Genomic DNA, 16,710 nt, shown 5'->3' with positions numbered 1-16,710 from the left:
CAATATCTTGAAGGGTTTCTCCAATGTTCTCTAATAACTTGATGGTGTCAGGTCGTAGATTTAGGTCTTTAATCCATGTTGAGTGGATTTTTGTGTAAGGTGTAAGGTAGGGGTCTTGCTTCATGCTTCTGCATGTGGAAATCCAGTTTTCCCAGCACCATTTATTGAATAGACTGTCCTTGCTCCAGGAATTGGTTTTAGATCCTTGATCAAATATAAGTTGGCTGTAGATGTTTGGGTTGATTTCTGGTGTTTCAATTCTGTTCCATTGGTCTATCCATCTGTTTCTGTACCAGTACCATGCTGTTTTGATTACAACTGCCCTGTAGTATGTCCTGAAATCTGGTATTGTGATGCCTCCAGCTTTGTTTTTGTTGTACAAGATTGCTTTAGCTATTCGAGGTCTCTTGTGCCTCCATATGAATTTCAGCATCATTTTTTCTAGATCTGCGAAGAATGTCTTTGGTATCTTGATTGGGATTGCATTGAATCTATAAATTGCTTTTGAGAGAATGGACATTTTGATGATGTTGATTCTTCCAATCCATGAGCATGGAAGATTTTTCCATTTTTTGGTATCCTCTTCTATTTCTTTCTTTAAGATTTTGTAATTCTCATTGTAGAGATCTTTAACATCCTTGGTTAAGTTTATTCCAAGGTATTTGATTGGTTTTGTAGCTATTGTGAATGGGATTGATCTTAGCAGTTCTTCCTCAGCCGTGGCATTGCTTGTGTATACAAAGGCTGTTGATTTTTGTGCACTGATTTTAGATCCTGCCACTTTGCCAAACTCCTCTATGAGTTCTAATAGTCTCTTAGTAGAGTTCTTTGGATCCTCTAAGTACAGAATCATATCGTCTGCAAAGAGGGATAGTTTGACTTCTTCCTTCTCAATTTGTATTCCTTTAATTTCTTTTTCTTGTCTGATGGCTCTGGCTAAAACTTCCAGAACTATGTTAAATAGCAGTGGTGAGAGTGGGCATCCCTGTCTGGTACCAGATCTCAGTGGAAATGCTTCCAACTTTTCCCCATTCAATAGGATGCTGGCCGTGGGTTTTTTCATAAATTGCTTTACATAAACAAGTCTTGTACCTGCTAATACTAACTGATAGAATAAATAAAGGGGAGAGTGATCCAACATGGGAAGCGAGATACTCAGCAGACTCATAGAATGGCAGATGTCCTAAACAGCACTCTGGCCTCAGAATCAGCCCTAAAGGCATTCGGATCTGGCTGAAAAGCCCATGAGAGTATTTCAGGCATGGAAAGCCAAGACACTCTGGAAACAAAAACAAACCTAAATGAAAGATCTCTGTGAGTGAGATCCCAGTGGAAAGAACAGGTCTTCAAAGAAGGAGGTACCTTTCTCTGAAGGGAGGAGAGAACCTCCACTTTGACTATGACCTTGTCTAAACAAGATAAGAGTCGGAGAACTCAAGGGGCTTCCATAGCTTTGGAAACTCATGACTGGAGCCTAGGGAGATTACTGATGCCATAGACAGGAGTGTCAATTGGTAAAGTCAACAACAGGAGTCACTGTGCACTTACTCCTCATGTAGGATCTCTGTCCTTAATGTGCTGTACATTGAGACTTAATGCTATAACGAGTACTCAGTGTATTTCACTTTGTGTTTCTATGGGGGTGCAAACTGTTGAAAGCTTTACTTAATGTATACTAAGCTGATCTTCTGTAAAAAAAAAAAAAAAGAAGAAGAAATTATCAATTCCCAACTTGACTCTCACTGGGATTAATCATGACAATAGGTCTGCTCTGATTTCATCATCATTTAAAAAATCATCTATTATTTTTCACTTTATGTTTCTGTGTGGGAACAAACTGTTAAAATCTTTACTTAATGTATGCTAAACTGATCTTCTGTATATAAAGAGAATCAAAAATGAATCTTGATGTGAATGGAAGGGGAGAGGGAGTGGGAAAGGGGAGGGTTGTGGGTGGGAGGGACGTTATGGGGGGGAAGCCATTGTAATCCATAAGCTGTACGTTGGAAATTTATATTCATTAAATAAAAATTTTAAAAAAAGAATAAACACAGCTTTCTCTACCAGATCACTTAAAGCACTGTAAAAACATATTATAATTGATTAATTTTTAAAAGAAAACTTCTTAGAATTCTGCATTCCTCAGTTATCACCAACTTTTCTATTGCCTTTCTTAGTAAAAATGTTTTAAGTTCAGAGAACTTATCCATATCACTCAAAATTCTATAGCAACCATCTATTGAAATGGTTGCTTAACAAATTCAATTATCATCTACCTGTAAAGCATTCAAGGTCATTGATGTAGTGAAATATTTTCTTGCTGTGACCCAGGGAAGATACAATCCTGTTTTATTTCCAGAAAAAGTTATCACTGCTAACATTTTTGCAAAAGAAAGAAAATGAAGGATTTAGTTTACTTTTTTTATCCTGATCACATAAACAATTTTCATCATTCACTTGTAGCAGACTCCGGCATTAAAATCAATTAACTGAGTATTTCATTTAAAAAAAATGAAGAAAAGCAATTAGCCTACTAATATAGACTGCAGCTGTTGGTGAACTAAAGGTGGATATTTCTAGCCTCTGGACACATTTTTGAGGTAAACTTGATAGGATTTGTTTACAGACAAGAGATGAGTTGTGAAAGAGAGATTAATCAAGAATTGCACTATGGGCCAGTGCTGTGGCTCACTAGGCTAATCTTCTGCCTGCAGTGCCGGCACCCCAGGTTCTAGTTCCAGTTGGGGCACCAGATTCTGTCCCGGTTGCTCCTCTTCCAGTCCAGCTCTCTGCTGTGGCCAGGGAAGGCAGTGGAGGATGGCCCAAGTGCTTGGGCCCTGCATCCACATGGGAGACCAGGAGGAAGCACCTGGCTCCTGGCTTTGGATCAGCACAGCGCGCCAGCCGTAGGCCATTTGGGGGGTGAACCAATGGAAGGAAGACCTTTCTCTCTGTCTCTCTCACTGTCTATAACTCTCTCTCTCTCTCTGTCTCTTTCTCTCTCTCACTGTCTACTCTGCCTGGCAAATAAATAAATATATAAATAAATAATTGCACTGTGGATCTCAGCACAGCAACTGCAGAAGCTGCCATTAACTCAAGTAGGGAAGACTACCTAAGGGACAGGTATGAGAAAGAATAACATTAGTAATATTTTGGACCTGTTGGGATTTAAATACACAATAGATAATCAAAGAGAAGTCTCAAGTAGGCAGTGTGATATACCAATCTGAAGTTAAGGAGGGGTTCCTGGGCTGGAGATACGAATTAGGAAACCATTAGTACAAACAAGGTTGTACAAATCATTAGAAAGGATATCAAAGATTGAGCTCTACAGCACTTCTATATTTAAAAAGGAGATGAGAAATAAAAACAGACTATGATGGGTACACTAGAAAAGCAATAGGAAAACTAGGTGAGTGATAGTTTTCATGCTTATTTCAGAATGTGTATGGTTGATAATGAGCAGCATTTGCCATTTTTGATTTTGGATGACAGCCATGCTAACTGGGGCAAGGGGACTCACACTGTAATTTGTATTTGCATTTCCCTGAGGGCAGTGATCCTGGAGTTTTTTCATCTGTCTGTTGCCCCCCACTTTTTAAGGATTTATTTGTTTATTTCAAAGTCAGAGTTACAGAGAGAGACAAGGAGAGGAAGAGAGAGAGAGAGAGAGGTCTTCCATCCACTGGTACACTCCCCAAATGGCTGCAATGGCCGGAGCCTGAGCCAGTACGGAGCTAGGAGCCAGAAGCTTTTCTGGGTCTCCCACATGGGTTGAGGGGCCCAAGGACTTGGGCCATCTCTACTGCTTTCCCAGGCCACAGCAGAGAGCTGGGTCAGAAGCGGAGCAGCCAGGACTTGAACCAACACCCATATGGAATACTGGTACTGCAGGTGGTGGCTTTACCTGCTATGCCACAGTACTGGCCCCATATTGGCCCTTTTTATTTCATCCTTTGAAAATGCTGTTTATGCCCTTGGCACATTTTTAACTGGATTATTTTGTTGTTTTTGAGTTTCTGCAACTCCTTATATATTCTTGATATTAATCCTTTATAGGATGCATAGTTTTTCAAATATTTTCTCTCATTGTTTTGATTACCTCTTCACTTTGTTAATTATTTCCTTTTTCATGAAACAATTTCTTAGATTGATGTAATCACATTAGTCTGCTGGTGTTTGTTTTATTACTTGTGCTTCTGCTATCTTATTCAAGAATTCATTGCCCAGGCCAATAGCCTTTCCCCTATGTTGTTCATCAATAATGTGATGGTTTCAGGTGTTGGGTTTAGATCCTTGATCCATTGTGAGTTGATTCTTGTATAGGGAGTAAGATATAGGCTTGATTTTAAACTACAGCAGTGGAAATCCAACTTTCCAAACATCATTTATAGAAGAGACTGAATTAATTTCTAAAATATTTATTTATTTATTTATTTATTTATTTATTTATTTAAAAGACAGAGATAGGGGAGAGGAAGAGAGACAGAGAAAGAGGTTTTCAGTCTGCTGGTTCTCTCCCCAAATGGCTGCAATGGTCAGGGCTGGGCCAGGTAAAATTCAGGAGCACAGAGCTCCTTCTGGGTCTCTCACATGGGTGCAGGGACCCAAGGTGCATTAGAACAAAGGTGGATTGGAAATGGAGCAGCTGAGGCTTGAACCAGCACCCAGATGGGATGCAGAAACTGCAGGTGGAAGCTTGACATTCTATGCCCCAGTGCCAGCCCAGAAGCAACTGAATTTTATCAAACTTGGAGGGAAGAACTGATCCCCATTCTTAAATTATTCAAAACAATTGAAAGGGATAAAAATCAATCCAAATTTATTCTTTGAGACAAGAATTAGCTCAATTACAAAATCACAGAGATGCAATAAATAAGAACTATACACCAATATCCGTAACGGACATAGATTCAAAAATCCTCAACAAAATTGTATGAAATACATCAATAAAATCATCAATAATACATCCATAAGACACAAAGTAGAATTTATTCAAGGGATGCAGGGGTAGTTCAACATATGCAAATAAATATGTTATTTAAAATCAATAACATGAAAGATAAATCCATTTGATTTTCTCTATAGATGCAGAGAACCATTTGATAAAATGACATCCTTTCATGATAGAAACCTTTAAAATTCAGGATATAAGAAGCATACCTTGACACAATCAAAGCAATATATGACTAAACCACAGGCAGCATCATATTGAATGAGGCAAAGCTGTGAGGAACTTCATTAAGTCTGGAACCAAAGATGATCCTTTTCATTATTCTTTTTCAGTATACTTCTGGAAGTTTTAGTCAGACATTAGGCAAAAAAACAAATCAAAGTGATACAAATTGGAAAGGAGAAATTCCAATTATCCCTGTTTGTAGATAATATAATCCTTTATATACAGGAACCAAAAGACTTCCTAAGAGACTATTAGAACTCATAAGAGAATTAAGAAAATTTGTAGGATATAAGATCAACACACAAAAACCAGTGTCATTCTTATACCTGAACAATTCTCTGCCTGAGAAAGAACTATAAGATGAGGCCAATTCACAACAGCAAAAAAAAAAAAAAAAAAAAAAAAAAAAAAATTAATTTAATAAATAAATAAATTTAATCAAGAATGTGAAACATATCTACAATGAAAATTACAAAACCTTAATTAAAGAAACAAAGGACATAAAAATGGAAAAAATCTCTCATGTTCATAGAACAGAAAAAGTAATATCATCAAAATGTCCATACTACCCCAAGTAATTGATAGAGTCAAAGCAATCCTAATCAAAATACCAAAGACATTCTTCACAATTATAGAAAAAACTGATTTGAAAGTTCATATGGAAAGAAAGAAGATCCCAATTACTCAATCTTAAGCAGAAATGAAGCTGGAGGCATCAGAATACCAGATTCCAAGCATAATAGAGGTCTGCTGTAATCAAAACAGCCTTGAACTGGAACAAAAGTAGACATGTAAACAAATGGGACAGAATAGAAACCCCAGAAATGAACACACACATTGACAACCAACTAACATTTGACAAATGAGCTAAAATAACTCCCTAGATGCAAATATTTTGGAAGACAAATGAGGAAGCTATTTTGGAGAAAATTTTTCTGTTGAGAACAATACTGCTGACAGGTTATATAAAAACATTGAAGAAATGACCTCTAATTTTATAAAAATAACTATCAACCTGGAGAGAACAAATTTTGAATGGTCAGGGGAGTGGAAATTACTGGAATGAGTTAAGGAGTAAAGATATTTGAGACAATGTGTAAAGGCAGTCCTTTCACAGTCATCATTGCTGAGTGACATAATCATGCACAATCTAATTTTACTTTATCTGTGTTTTCTAATCCTTAAATAATGGTTACAAATTATATTGGCAATACCTGAAAGCTTTTAAACTATGAGATGAATATATAGCAGTAAAAGGCAGATCAAGGTACTAAATGATACACATCTAAAGCTTAAGAATAAAACGACTTTTTCAAAATTCCCAAATATTGGCTGGGGCCGTGGCTCACTAGGCTAATCCTCCACCTTGCGGCACTGGCACACCGGGTTCTACTCCCAGTTGGGGCACCGGATTCTGTCCCGGTTGCCCCTCTTCCAGGCCAGCTCTCTACTGTGGCCCAGGAGTGCAGTGGAGGATGGCGCAATGCTTGGGCCCTGCACCCCATAGGAGAGCAAGAGAAGCACCTGGCTCCTGCCATCAGATCAGTGCAGTGCACCGGCCACAGTGTGCTGGCCACGGCGGCCATTGGAGGGTGAACCAACGGCAAAAGGAAGACCTTTCTCTCTGTCTCTCTCTCTCTCTCTCTCACTGTCCACTCTGCCTGTCAAAAAAAAAAAAATCCCAAATATGTATTATGTATATTATGTATCATCTTGCTTAGATTTGTAGATACCATAAAATGTTTGAAAATCTTAAAGATTTGGTAATTCTACCCTAGTCAAGTATAACATGTCTTAATCATATTTAAATTTTGAATTACTTAAAAATGAAAGAAAAAAGCAGAAAGAAACCTTATTTTGTAATTAAAGATTTGAAAGTTTTATTTGAATACCCCCTTGAAAAATGTGGTGTGGCACACAATGGTATCGTGAAGTGGGTAATAACATGCATGCAAGATATTCTGAAAAGGAAGATTCACCGCATTAGTAGTTCCTGTAGGCCAATTACATCTCTTTTTGTTAATAAAGATTCACTGGAATCCAACCACACCTATTGACTTAAATCCCTTTAACTCAGAAACTTCATAGTACAAATGTTCTCAGATGTTGTCACATGCTTGTTCTAGCTTTACTTGCAGCTGTGTATAGAGAATTATAATTCTTTCTCTTTTAAAGATTTTATTTATTTGAGAGTTAGAGTTACAGAAAGTGAGAAGGAGAAACAGAGAGAAAGGTTCTTCCATCCACTGGTTCACTCCCCAGATGGCTGCTGCAGCTGGAGCTGTGCCGATCTGAAGCCAGGAGCCAGGAGCTTCCTCTGGACTCCCAACAGGTGCAAGGGCCCAAGAACTTGCCCCATCTTCTACTGCTTTCCCAGGCCACAGCAGAGAGCTGGATTGGAAGTAGAGCAACTGAGGCCTGAATTGGCACCCATATGGTATGCCAGCACTTCAGGCCAGGGCTTAACCCGCTGTGCCACAGTGCCAGCCCCAAGAATTATAATTCTTAAAAACATAGAGCTGCTGAAAATCCAATGAGAGCATTTCAGGCATGGAAAGCCAAGACACTGTGGCAAAAAAATGATCTACATGAAGGATCTCTGTGAGATCCCAGTAGAAAGAAGGGGCCATCAAAGAAGGACATACTTTTCTCTTAAGGGAGGAGAAAACTTCCACTTTGCTTATGGCCTTGTCTAAATACTGATGGAGTTTGTGGACTCAAAAGGCTTCCATAGCCTTGCCAGCTTATTACAAGAGTCTCAGGTGATCACTGACATCATAAATAAGAGTGTCTATTGTTAAATCAACAACAGGAGTCACTGTGCACTTGCTCCACATGTAGAACCTCTGTCCTTAATGAATTGTACGAGAGAATTAATGGTAAAACTTGTCTTCAAACAGTACTTTATACTTTGTGTGTCTGTGTGGGTGCAAACTGTTAAAATCTTTACTTAGTATAGAGTTGATCTTCTTTATATAAAGATAATTAAAAATTAATCTTAATGATGAATGGGATGGGAGAGGCAGTAGGAGGTGGGACGACCTGGGGTTGGGAGGGTGGGTATGGGGGGAAGAATTGCTATATTCCAAAAGTTGTACCTATGAAATTTACATTTATTAAATAAAAGCTTTCTTAAAAAAATAAAGATATAGAATATGTTCCCTAAGAAGCTAAAAGGGCCTGATATCATTCAGACTAACCTTAGCATTTAAAGCTCTGGCTTTGAAATTGAATGATGACTATATGTGCTTGAAGATACTCCCTCTTAGTTCCTTTTCAGTACATGTGGCTCAGGTAATCCTTGAGTGGGAAAAGAGAATTCTAAATTCTAACTTTTGGAAGTTGGATTGTGGAAATGAGGGTTGCCACTGATCTGAAAATAACTGCAGTGCAGCTGTCATCCTACCACGGATTGTTCTGTATCAGTCAAATCCTGCACTTGGAGACTGCATGTATCCAACATTCTCCCTTTGTGTATCTATTCCTTTGGGTATGTGCAGCCATATCTGTCCATCTCTTTTTAAAGATTGGTTTACTTATTTAATTGAAAGGCAGAGTTACAAAGAGGGAGGGAGAAGAAAAAGAGAGAGATCTTAAATTAAAAAAAGAAACATAGAGCCACAATGAAACAGATCCACTATGGCCTTTTTTATGAAATGCATTTCTCATTCTCATAAGCTCCATATTTTTCAAGATTTTTACAACTGTTAACCTGTTTCTATTTTCATAGTATGAAAATCATTGGTGTTCATTATTTTCCTTTGCTTGAGTTCAGATCCAAATACTTGAAGAAAGAAACTATTATGGCAAATTAGGTGCAGTTTTTATGCTTGAGATATTTCAGTATGTTGTGTATATTCAAACTGCTACAGCTTCATGCCTCCTGCTTCTGAAGCAGTGTATGGTGAGTGCTTGAGAGAGACTGGTATGCATTTGCTTGTGTATTTTAATATAAATATGTAACTTCCTTTACACTCTATGTTGCTAAGTCACAATTCACATGTGTGGTTATCCCATTAATAATGGGCCTTGTAAGCTTTGAACTATTTGCAAATAATAAATATGTACTGCTGCATATTAGTAATATTTATTTTCTTATATTCACTTCTCTTTTGTAAAGACTAAACATTTTACATTCTTATGTAATATTTGATGCATACAAAAGAATATAATTGATATGCTGAGATATAAAACACAACAAACTAGCACTCCAAATCACTTAAGATTGGCACTAAGTGATCAATTTCTGTTCACAATTGATCATAATGATAGGACTAAGAGTCAAAGGGATCACATAAACAAGACTAGTGTCTGCAAATACAAACTGATAGAATAAAAAAGGGAGAGAACGATTCAACATGGGAAGTGGGATACACAGCAGACTCAGAATAGCGGATGTCCTAAACAGCACTCTGGCCTCAAAATCAGCCCTTAAGGCATTCGGATCCAGCTGAAAAGCCCATGAGAGTATTTCAGGCATGGAAAGCCAAGACACTCTGGCAAAAAAAAAAAAAAAAAAAAAAAAAAAAAAAAAAAAAAAAAGCCTAAATGAAAGATCTCTGTGAGTGAGAGATCCCAGTGGAAAGAACAGGTCTTCAAAGAAGGAGGTACCTTTCTCTACAGGGAGGAGAGAACTTCCACTTTGACTATGGCCTTGTCTAAATATGATCAGAGTCGGTGAACTGAGGGGGATTCCATAGCCTTGGCAGCTCATGACAAGAGCCTAGGGTGATTACTGATGCCATAAACAAGAGTGTCAATTTGTTAAGTCAACAACAGGAGTCACTGTGCACTTACTCCTCATGTAGGATCTCTGTCCTTAATGTGCTGCACATTGTGATTTAATGCTGTAACTAGTACTCAAACAGTATTTTTCACTTTGTGTTTCTGTGTGGGTGCAAACTGTTGAAATCTTTATTTAATGTATACTAAATTGATCTTCTGTATATAAAGAGAATTGAAAATGAATCTTGATGTGAATAGGAGAGAGAGAGTGGGGGGTGGGAGGGAAGTTTTGGGAGGGCAGCCATTGTAATCCATAAGCTTTACTTTGGAAATTATATTCATTAAATAAAAGTTTAAAAAAATAAGCTTCAGTAAATAGGTTGAGATTTCTAGAGTATTTTAATAATGTAGCTCTCTGGGAATTTCTGTAATTGACCTCACACCTTTTTTGTTAACTTTTTAATTCAAAGTAGATTATTTATAAAAGAAATAAGAATATGTTTAAACTTGCAAAGAAAAGATTGGCACTATGTTTTTGGCAAGTGCTTATTCTTTTATTTTATATATATAATAAAATAAAATAAATATTATATAATACACTAATATAATATAGTGAATATTATATAATATATAATTATATAAATATAATAAAATATATTATATATATATATATATAAAGACTTGTACATTTGGGAAAAAGTTCCTTAAATGACATCTGATTTCCTGTTTATTTTACTTTACTGATCTGGCATTGAAAGGGATCTCAGCATTTCTTCAATCCTCCCATTAAGGCCCTTGCCAAGAGCATTGTGGTTGTAAAATGAAAGCAGCATTCCCACCTGAAAACATAAAATGTTGCAAAAAAGGAATCTTCTCTGTAATGGAAACAAGTCTGGGAGACAGCTGCTGGAAAGGAATGAAAAGCACAAGTGGGCTTCACCTCTTACTGAATTAGGCAGGTTTTGCTATTGAGTTCCTCAGTTTCCATGAACTTACAGTATCAGCAGCAAATAACAACATCAGTCACAACACACATTTTATATTACATGAATTGATGGTTGGAAGAACTCTCTACAAATAGTTTGGTCAAAATATTGTGGTTGCTACCAAAATTAAGCATCTAAAAATGAAACCATCTAAACTTTGATTTATGTATTTAAAATAAATACTCAGGTGAATTTTTACAAACAGCATTTTAGTTACTCTGGGTAAATACAGTAAATCTCTATAATTCCATAGCATCTGGTTTCAGAGTCAACACAAAGTCAGAAAATTAAACTGCCATGTACACAATAGTGAATCCATTCAAGAAACCAGGGCTGCTTGCTATGAGGCAAGTGGTGGGAGCAGGCCAGGAGTGGGGGCAGGGAGGCATCAGCACCCTCTCCTGCAGCACAGATTTTGGCACCTGGGGAAATCTGGCAGAGCCTGGCAAGATGAGGCACCCCCAGCCTCCAGGACCTGCTTGGAATCTGAGATACCTCAGCCAGCCCCAGAGTCCTCGGGTCTAATCTCAGAGCTGGACCCCATTACTGATCTTGATGCCTTCAGTTCCAATATCTAAGGCAGCCCACAAGGTGGCCAATGGTCCAGGTGACTCCTGTGTCCCCATGCCAACCCACTTCCCAAAGCCAATGCACCATGAGCAGATAAAAAGATAAAGTTATTTTAAAATGAGCAGTTTTGAGAACAGGTGCAAAGTCACAGCACCATTAAATCACAAACCGATTTAGGTTTGCTCACTGTTTCTCAGTCCTCCCCTTCCTCCCTGCTCCCATGACTGCATATTTTGCTGCTACTCTGATGGGGAAAATGCAAAATGCGTTTTCTCTTTTGTGATTTGAAGAGTTGTCTAGAGCTGGACTTGGGATCAAATCCAAGGTTTTCTTTTTCTGTGGAGTGTTGTAGCCATTACATCTACATGCTTGACTGTGAGCATCACTTTTCCAGGCCTCCCTGAGAGGGTGCAGTTTATTTTCACAAGTACTACTCAGATATTATCTTTCATCATAGAGCACAGCCACTGTTGGCATTCAGCTCATTTTCTTATTTGTAGACAATAAAATTCATTTGATCTGCCTTCTATATTGGATTTTTCCACTTAATATGTTTCAAATGATACATTTTCAGCATTTTGTTTGCTTTCCTCCTGTTAAAAACTTTACACTAGGAGTGGAGGGCCAATCCGTGGCAGTTACTCATAAAGCCTCTATTAGACTTCAATAACTGACTGATGTTTTCTGAATTTTTTTTTGCCAAGTTGCAGTTTTTTCTCATCCTAACCCACAAGCCTTCCCATATGTATCACCACAGTGACACCTAGAAGTTTAACAACAATTTGCTTGAAAATGGGGTGTTTCAGAATTGGTGACTAATGATGGCACCATTCAAACACAAATGGGCTTGGGCTCTCTTTCTGTTTCTCTGACCATTTCAGTTACTCAAGTGTATATAAACCCTGACAGCTCATGTGAATGCAAATTCTGCCATTTAGGGTTAGAAGTAAGTGTAGGGCTAGGTATAGGATGAGTGTTAGGGTTAGTATTAGGACTAGGATGAGAGCTAGGATTGGTGTTAAGGTTTAGAATGAGCGTTATTATTAAGGCTATTGTTAGGGTTGGGGTTAGGGTAAGATTTAGAGCTAGGTTGACACTTACTGTCAGTGATAGTATTAGGCTTATGGCAAGAGTTGGAGCTAGTTGTAGGATTAGGGTTCTGTTAAGTTTAGGCTTAGGTCTAGGGTTAGATTAAAAGCCATGGTTAGGGTTATGGTTAGGGCTAGGCTTAGGGTTAGGGCTACACTGAGTTATGTTTAGCTTTAGGGTGAGAATAAGGATTAGGTCTAGGACTAGGGTTATATTTAGGATTAGATTTGTGATTAGAGTTATAGGTAGGGTTAAGACTATTGTTAGACCTAGGGATAGAGCTAGGATTAGGGATAAATTTAGGTGTAGGGTTAGGGATAGAGTTAGAGCTGTGGTTTTATATACATTTTATATACATAATATAAATTTATTTTATATACATGGTTATAAATATATGTGGTTATAAATATGGTTATATAACTAAATATAATATATATAGAGAGAGCAGTGGTTATATATAATATACAGTTATAGTTGAAGTTAGGGTCATCATCACTAGGATGAGGCTTAGTCTTTGGGTTAGCATGATGGTTAGTTTAAGGCTAGTGTTAGATATAGCATTAAAGTTAGCATCAGGACTATGGGCAAGTTCACACTGAAGGCTAGTTTGTTTTAGGGTTAGGCCTAAGCAGAAAGATAGAATTAGTGTTGGGGTGAGATTTAAAATTAGTTTAAGATTAGGGTTAGATTTAGTTCTATGGTAAATTTTAGAGTTAGAGCCAGAGTTAGGACTATGGTTAGAGCTAGTGTGATAGTTAAAGTTAGGACTATGGATAGGTTTTAGGCCAGGGTTAGGGTTAGGGTTAAGGCAGGTTAGGTTTAAGTTTTGGTATTAGTGTTAGTGTTAGAGTTGGGGCTCAGATTAGGATTAAGGTTAATGCTTGAGTTATTAAGGCTAAAGTTAGGGATAGGATTAGTTCTAGTGTTAGAGTTTAGATTGGGTTAAAGCACCATGTTGGGATACAATTAGGATTTTGGCTAAGTATAGAGTTAAGGTAAGGTTATGGTTAAGATGAGGGCCAAATTTAGGGTTAATGCTTTGTCTAGGGGTAGACCTAGTATTAGGCTTCAGAATTGGTTTAGATATAGAGTTAGGTTTAGGGTTAGGGTTAGGACTAAGGCTAGGGCTAGGGCCAGGGTAAGGATTAGGGTTTGGACTAATGTTATAATTTGGTTTATTTTTATAAAATAAAAAGCAATAAAGACATAGTAATCTGAATAGCAATCATATTAAAAACAACTTCCTCCTAATAAATCTCATGTTGATTCTGAAACTGAGGTGAAAGACTGGAATTTGGGTGGATCTACAGAACATGGACACAGGGACAGACCATATCATCCCAAACTGGCTACTGCCTAAAAATAGGTGTTCAATTCCAAGTTTTTAAAGGACATTTTGAAACTAACCAATGGCAGAGATATCTAGGTTAACATATCCCGACTATAACTAAACTAAGGAGAGAATTACTTGGTTACTTCCCAAGAATCTTTAGTAAACTGATTTTAGTTGATCTTTCTTAATATTTGCTCTTCATTATGGTAGTTCAGTTATTTCCTTATGAACTATACAACATTTGTTGAACCAGATAAACTAGAAAAGATAATATAAGGGCAGTTAAGAAAGGTTTGCAGAAAATGGAGCTAAAAGTTGTGTATTTTGTGAAATTTTTTAATCTATGTAGTTTTCTCAAAATAAACATTTCCATGAACTTTTTGAAGCATCCTCATCCATCTTAAGATACTCTTCCAGAAAGATATATCAGCTCCACCGACTCATGTTACACATCCACATGAGTGGAGATGCAATCTGTAGGTTGTATCATCTTGATGTTTCTGTATGCTTTATACCACACAAAGAAGATCCCTGTCTGTCTCTGACAAGATAATATTAATCTAATTCTCCAAGCGGGCACCCAGAATATCACAAAGGTCAGAAAGAAAGCCTCATTCAGTGTTACTGTGTTCACAGAGGATGGCATTTATTCCTTGGGAAGTAGCATCCAGATCATCATGATGGGACATCCCACCCATGAGGTACAGGTCTGCTTCCACACCCTGCAGGACGCTGCTCCCAGAACCAGCACACAGGGCCACAGCTTTGACTCATGATGCTAAGGTCCTTCCTGCCCCAAGAGCTAATTGAATATGAGTTAGTTTGAGGTGTCTTTTGATTTGCTCAATCATGGTTGCCAAGGCAACAGATTCATCCAGGGTGCATGATCGACCCATTCTAGTATGTAGATCAAAGGCTTCTCTGGAGTGACAGAATTTCAGTTCTCTGGTAAAGTTATCTGTTTTGAGAGAGCTGAGCCACCACCTGCATCAAAGTCTTCTCAGTACAATTCAGGAGGATCCTTATTTTTCTCCTCATCAATCCTAGCAGAAAAAGAAGTGACAGGAACACCTTCAACTTCTCTCACTGCAGACACAACTTTGTCCATATCTTGGGTATGGTTAATGTTGAATTGTACTCAGTGGTTCCTCTATAGGATAGCCATGAGCTTTGGAAGGCTATATATGCCTGGATGTGCAGGCTCCAAGCCCTTTGGAAAACCACTTTTTCAATCCCTGGGGTGCAGCATCATAGGCTGTGTGAAGAGAGTAGATGCCAACTCTGTTCTCCAAAGCCTGGAACACCAGGCGCCCCTTTCAGGATGTCCAGGTAATACAATTTATGTGTAGGAAGATAGGTGGAAGGTAGGAAAACATGAGATCTGCTCTCTTATGCAGAGCCTCCCCCATCACCTGCTCAGTCAAGTCATTGGTCAGGAAGAGTGTATTTATAGTTTGTGGTGGGCTTGTTCCACCAGCAATCCAACATTGTCTCAACTCTCAGCAGAGGACAGGGACACAAAGTCATTCAAGGAGGAAATGAGTCTTCAGATCCATGAAGGAACAGGAAGAATTGAAGTTCAGAGATTACATAAATCAGACTGTCATGGGGAACAGGCGTAAGCAAAATGACAACATACAGCAATTTTTGAGCAAAACTCAATTTGAGTCCAGGTACATCTCCATAGCCTTTAATCTTTCTTTTTACATTGGATTTTGTTTTCTAAACATCGCTTTTCAAGTTGTTGTGTATTTGGATTGCAGAACAATTTGTAAGATGAATTTTTTTAATGTGCATTGCTAAAAATGTTCTGAGTGAAGCTAATTGTCAACTTTATTAAGGAGGATTGCTTTCTGTCCACCTAGTGTAAAAATAAAATCAAGTAATGAAAAAATGAGTTTACAAATTTAAAGGCAAAGAAGCAGAAAGATCTGAAATTAGACCTGACATAAAATGAGGAGTCCAACAAAAATCCCATTATGTTGATTTAAGTCATGGCTGGCTTGTACTAATACCATCTACAAATAAAAAAGAATGAATGCTGCAGGTTTCATTTGCGATTCATCAAGTGTGAGGTATTATTTGAACAGCTACAAAGAAGCATTCAAGATGGAGAAGGAACTATAGTCTAAAGGTCATGGAAGACGTTCATACTGGAAAGAGAAGTGTCTGATTACAGATGGCAAAATCAGTCAAGCAGAATCAGAGATTGGGATGAATGGGAGATTAGAGGGAATACCTAGATGGGTAATGTTAAGGAGAATGCAGATGGTTTCAGGAGGAAAATACAAGAAACCATCAGTGGAGTTCTGATAGAAACAGAGAGGAATTACCAGGGGAAAATCATATATAGTACTTTCAAATATGCCAAAGAAAAACATTTAAATGGGCGTTATGCATTTAGTGTAGTGGTTATGATGCCTATTTTTTTTTTGACAGGCAGAGTTAGACAGTGAGAGAGAGACAGAGAGAAAGGTCTTCCTCCCATTGGTTCATCCCCAAATGGCCACTACTGCCAATCTGAAGCCAGGAGCCAGGTGCTTCCTCCTGGTCTCCCAAGCAGGTGCGAGGACCCAAGCACTTGAGCCATCCTCCACTGCCTTCCCAGGCCACAGCAGAGAGCTGGACTGGAAGAGGAGCAACTGGGACAGAACTGGCACACCAACCAGACTAGAACCTGGAGTACTGGCACCGCAGGCTAAGTATTAGCCTAGTGAGCCACAGCACCAGTCTATGATGCCTATTAAGATACCCTAGTTCTACTTTAGAGTGCCTGGATGTGACTTCTAGAACCAATTAATTAGGCTTCTATCATACCTCTGAGA

At 38.1% G+C, this 16,710-nt stretch overlaps 1 pseudogene; it reads right to left on the bottom strand.

The window, feature by feature from the left end:
• Positions 1 to 14,394: 14,394 nt before the first annotated feature.
• Positions 14,395 to 15,522, bottom strand: LOC127485541 (NIF3-like protein 1 pseudogene; annotated as a pseudogene).
• Positions 15,523 to 16,710: the final 1,188 nt, after the last annotated feature.

Source organism: Oryctolagus cuniculus, chromosome 12 (assembly GCF_051225735.1).
Source record: "Oryctolagus cuniculus isolate XC-2025 breed Fujian yellow rabbit chromosome 12, ASM5122573v1, whole genome shotgun sequence".
Classification (NCBI taxonomy): domain Eukaryota; kingdom Metazoa; phylum Chordata; class Mammalia; order Lagomorpha; family Leporidae; genus Oryctolagus; species Oryctolagus cuniculus.
This window is presented reverse-complemented; position numbering and strand designations above follow the sequence as displayed.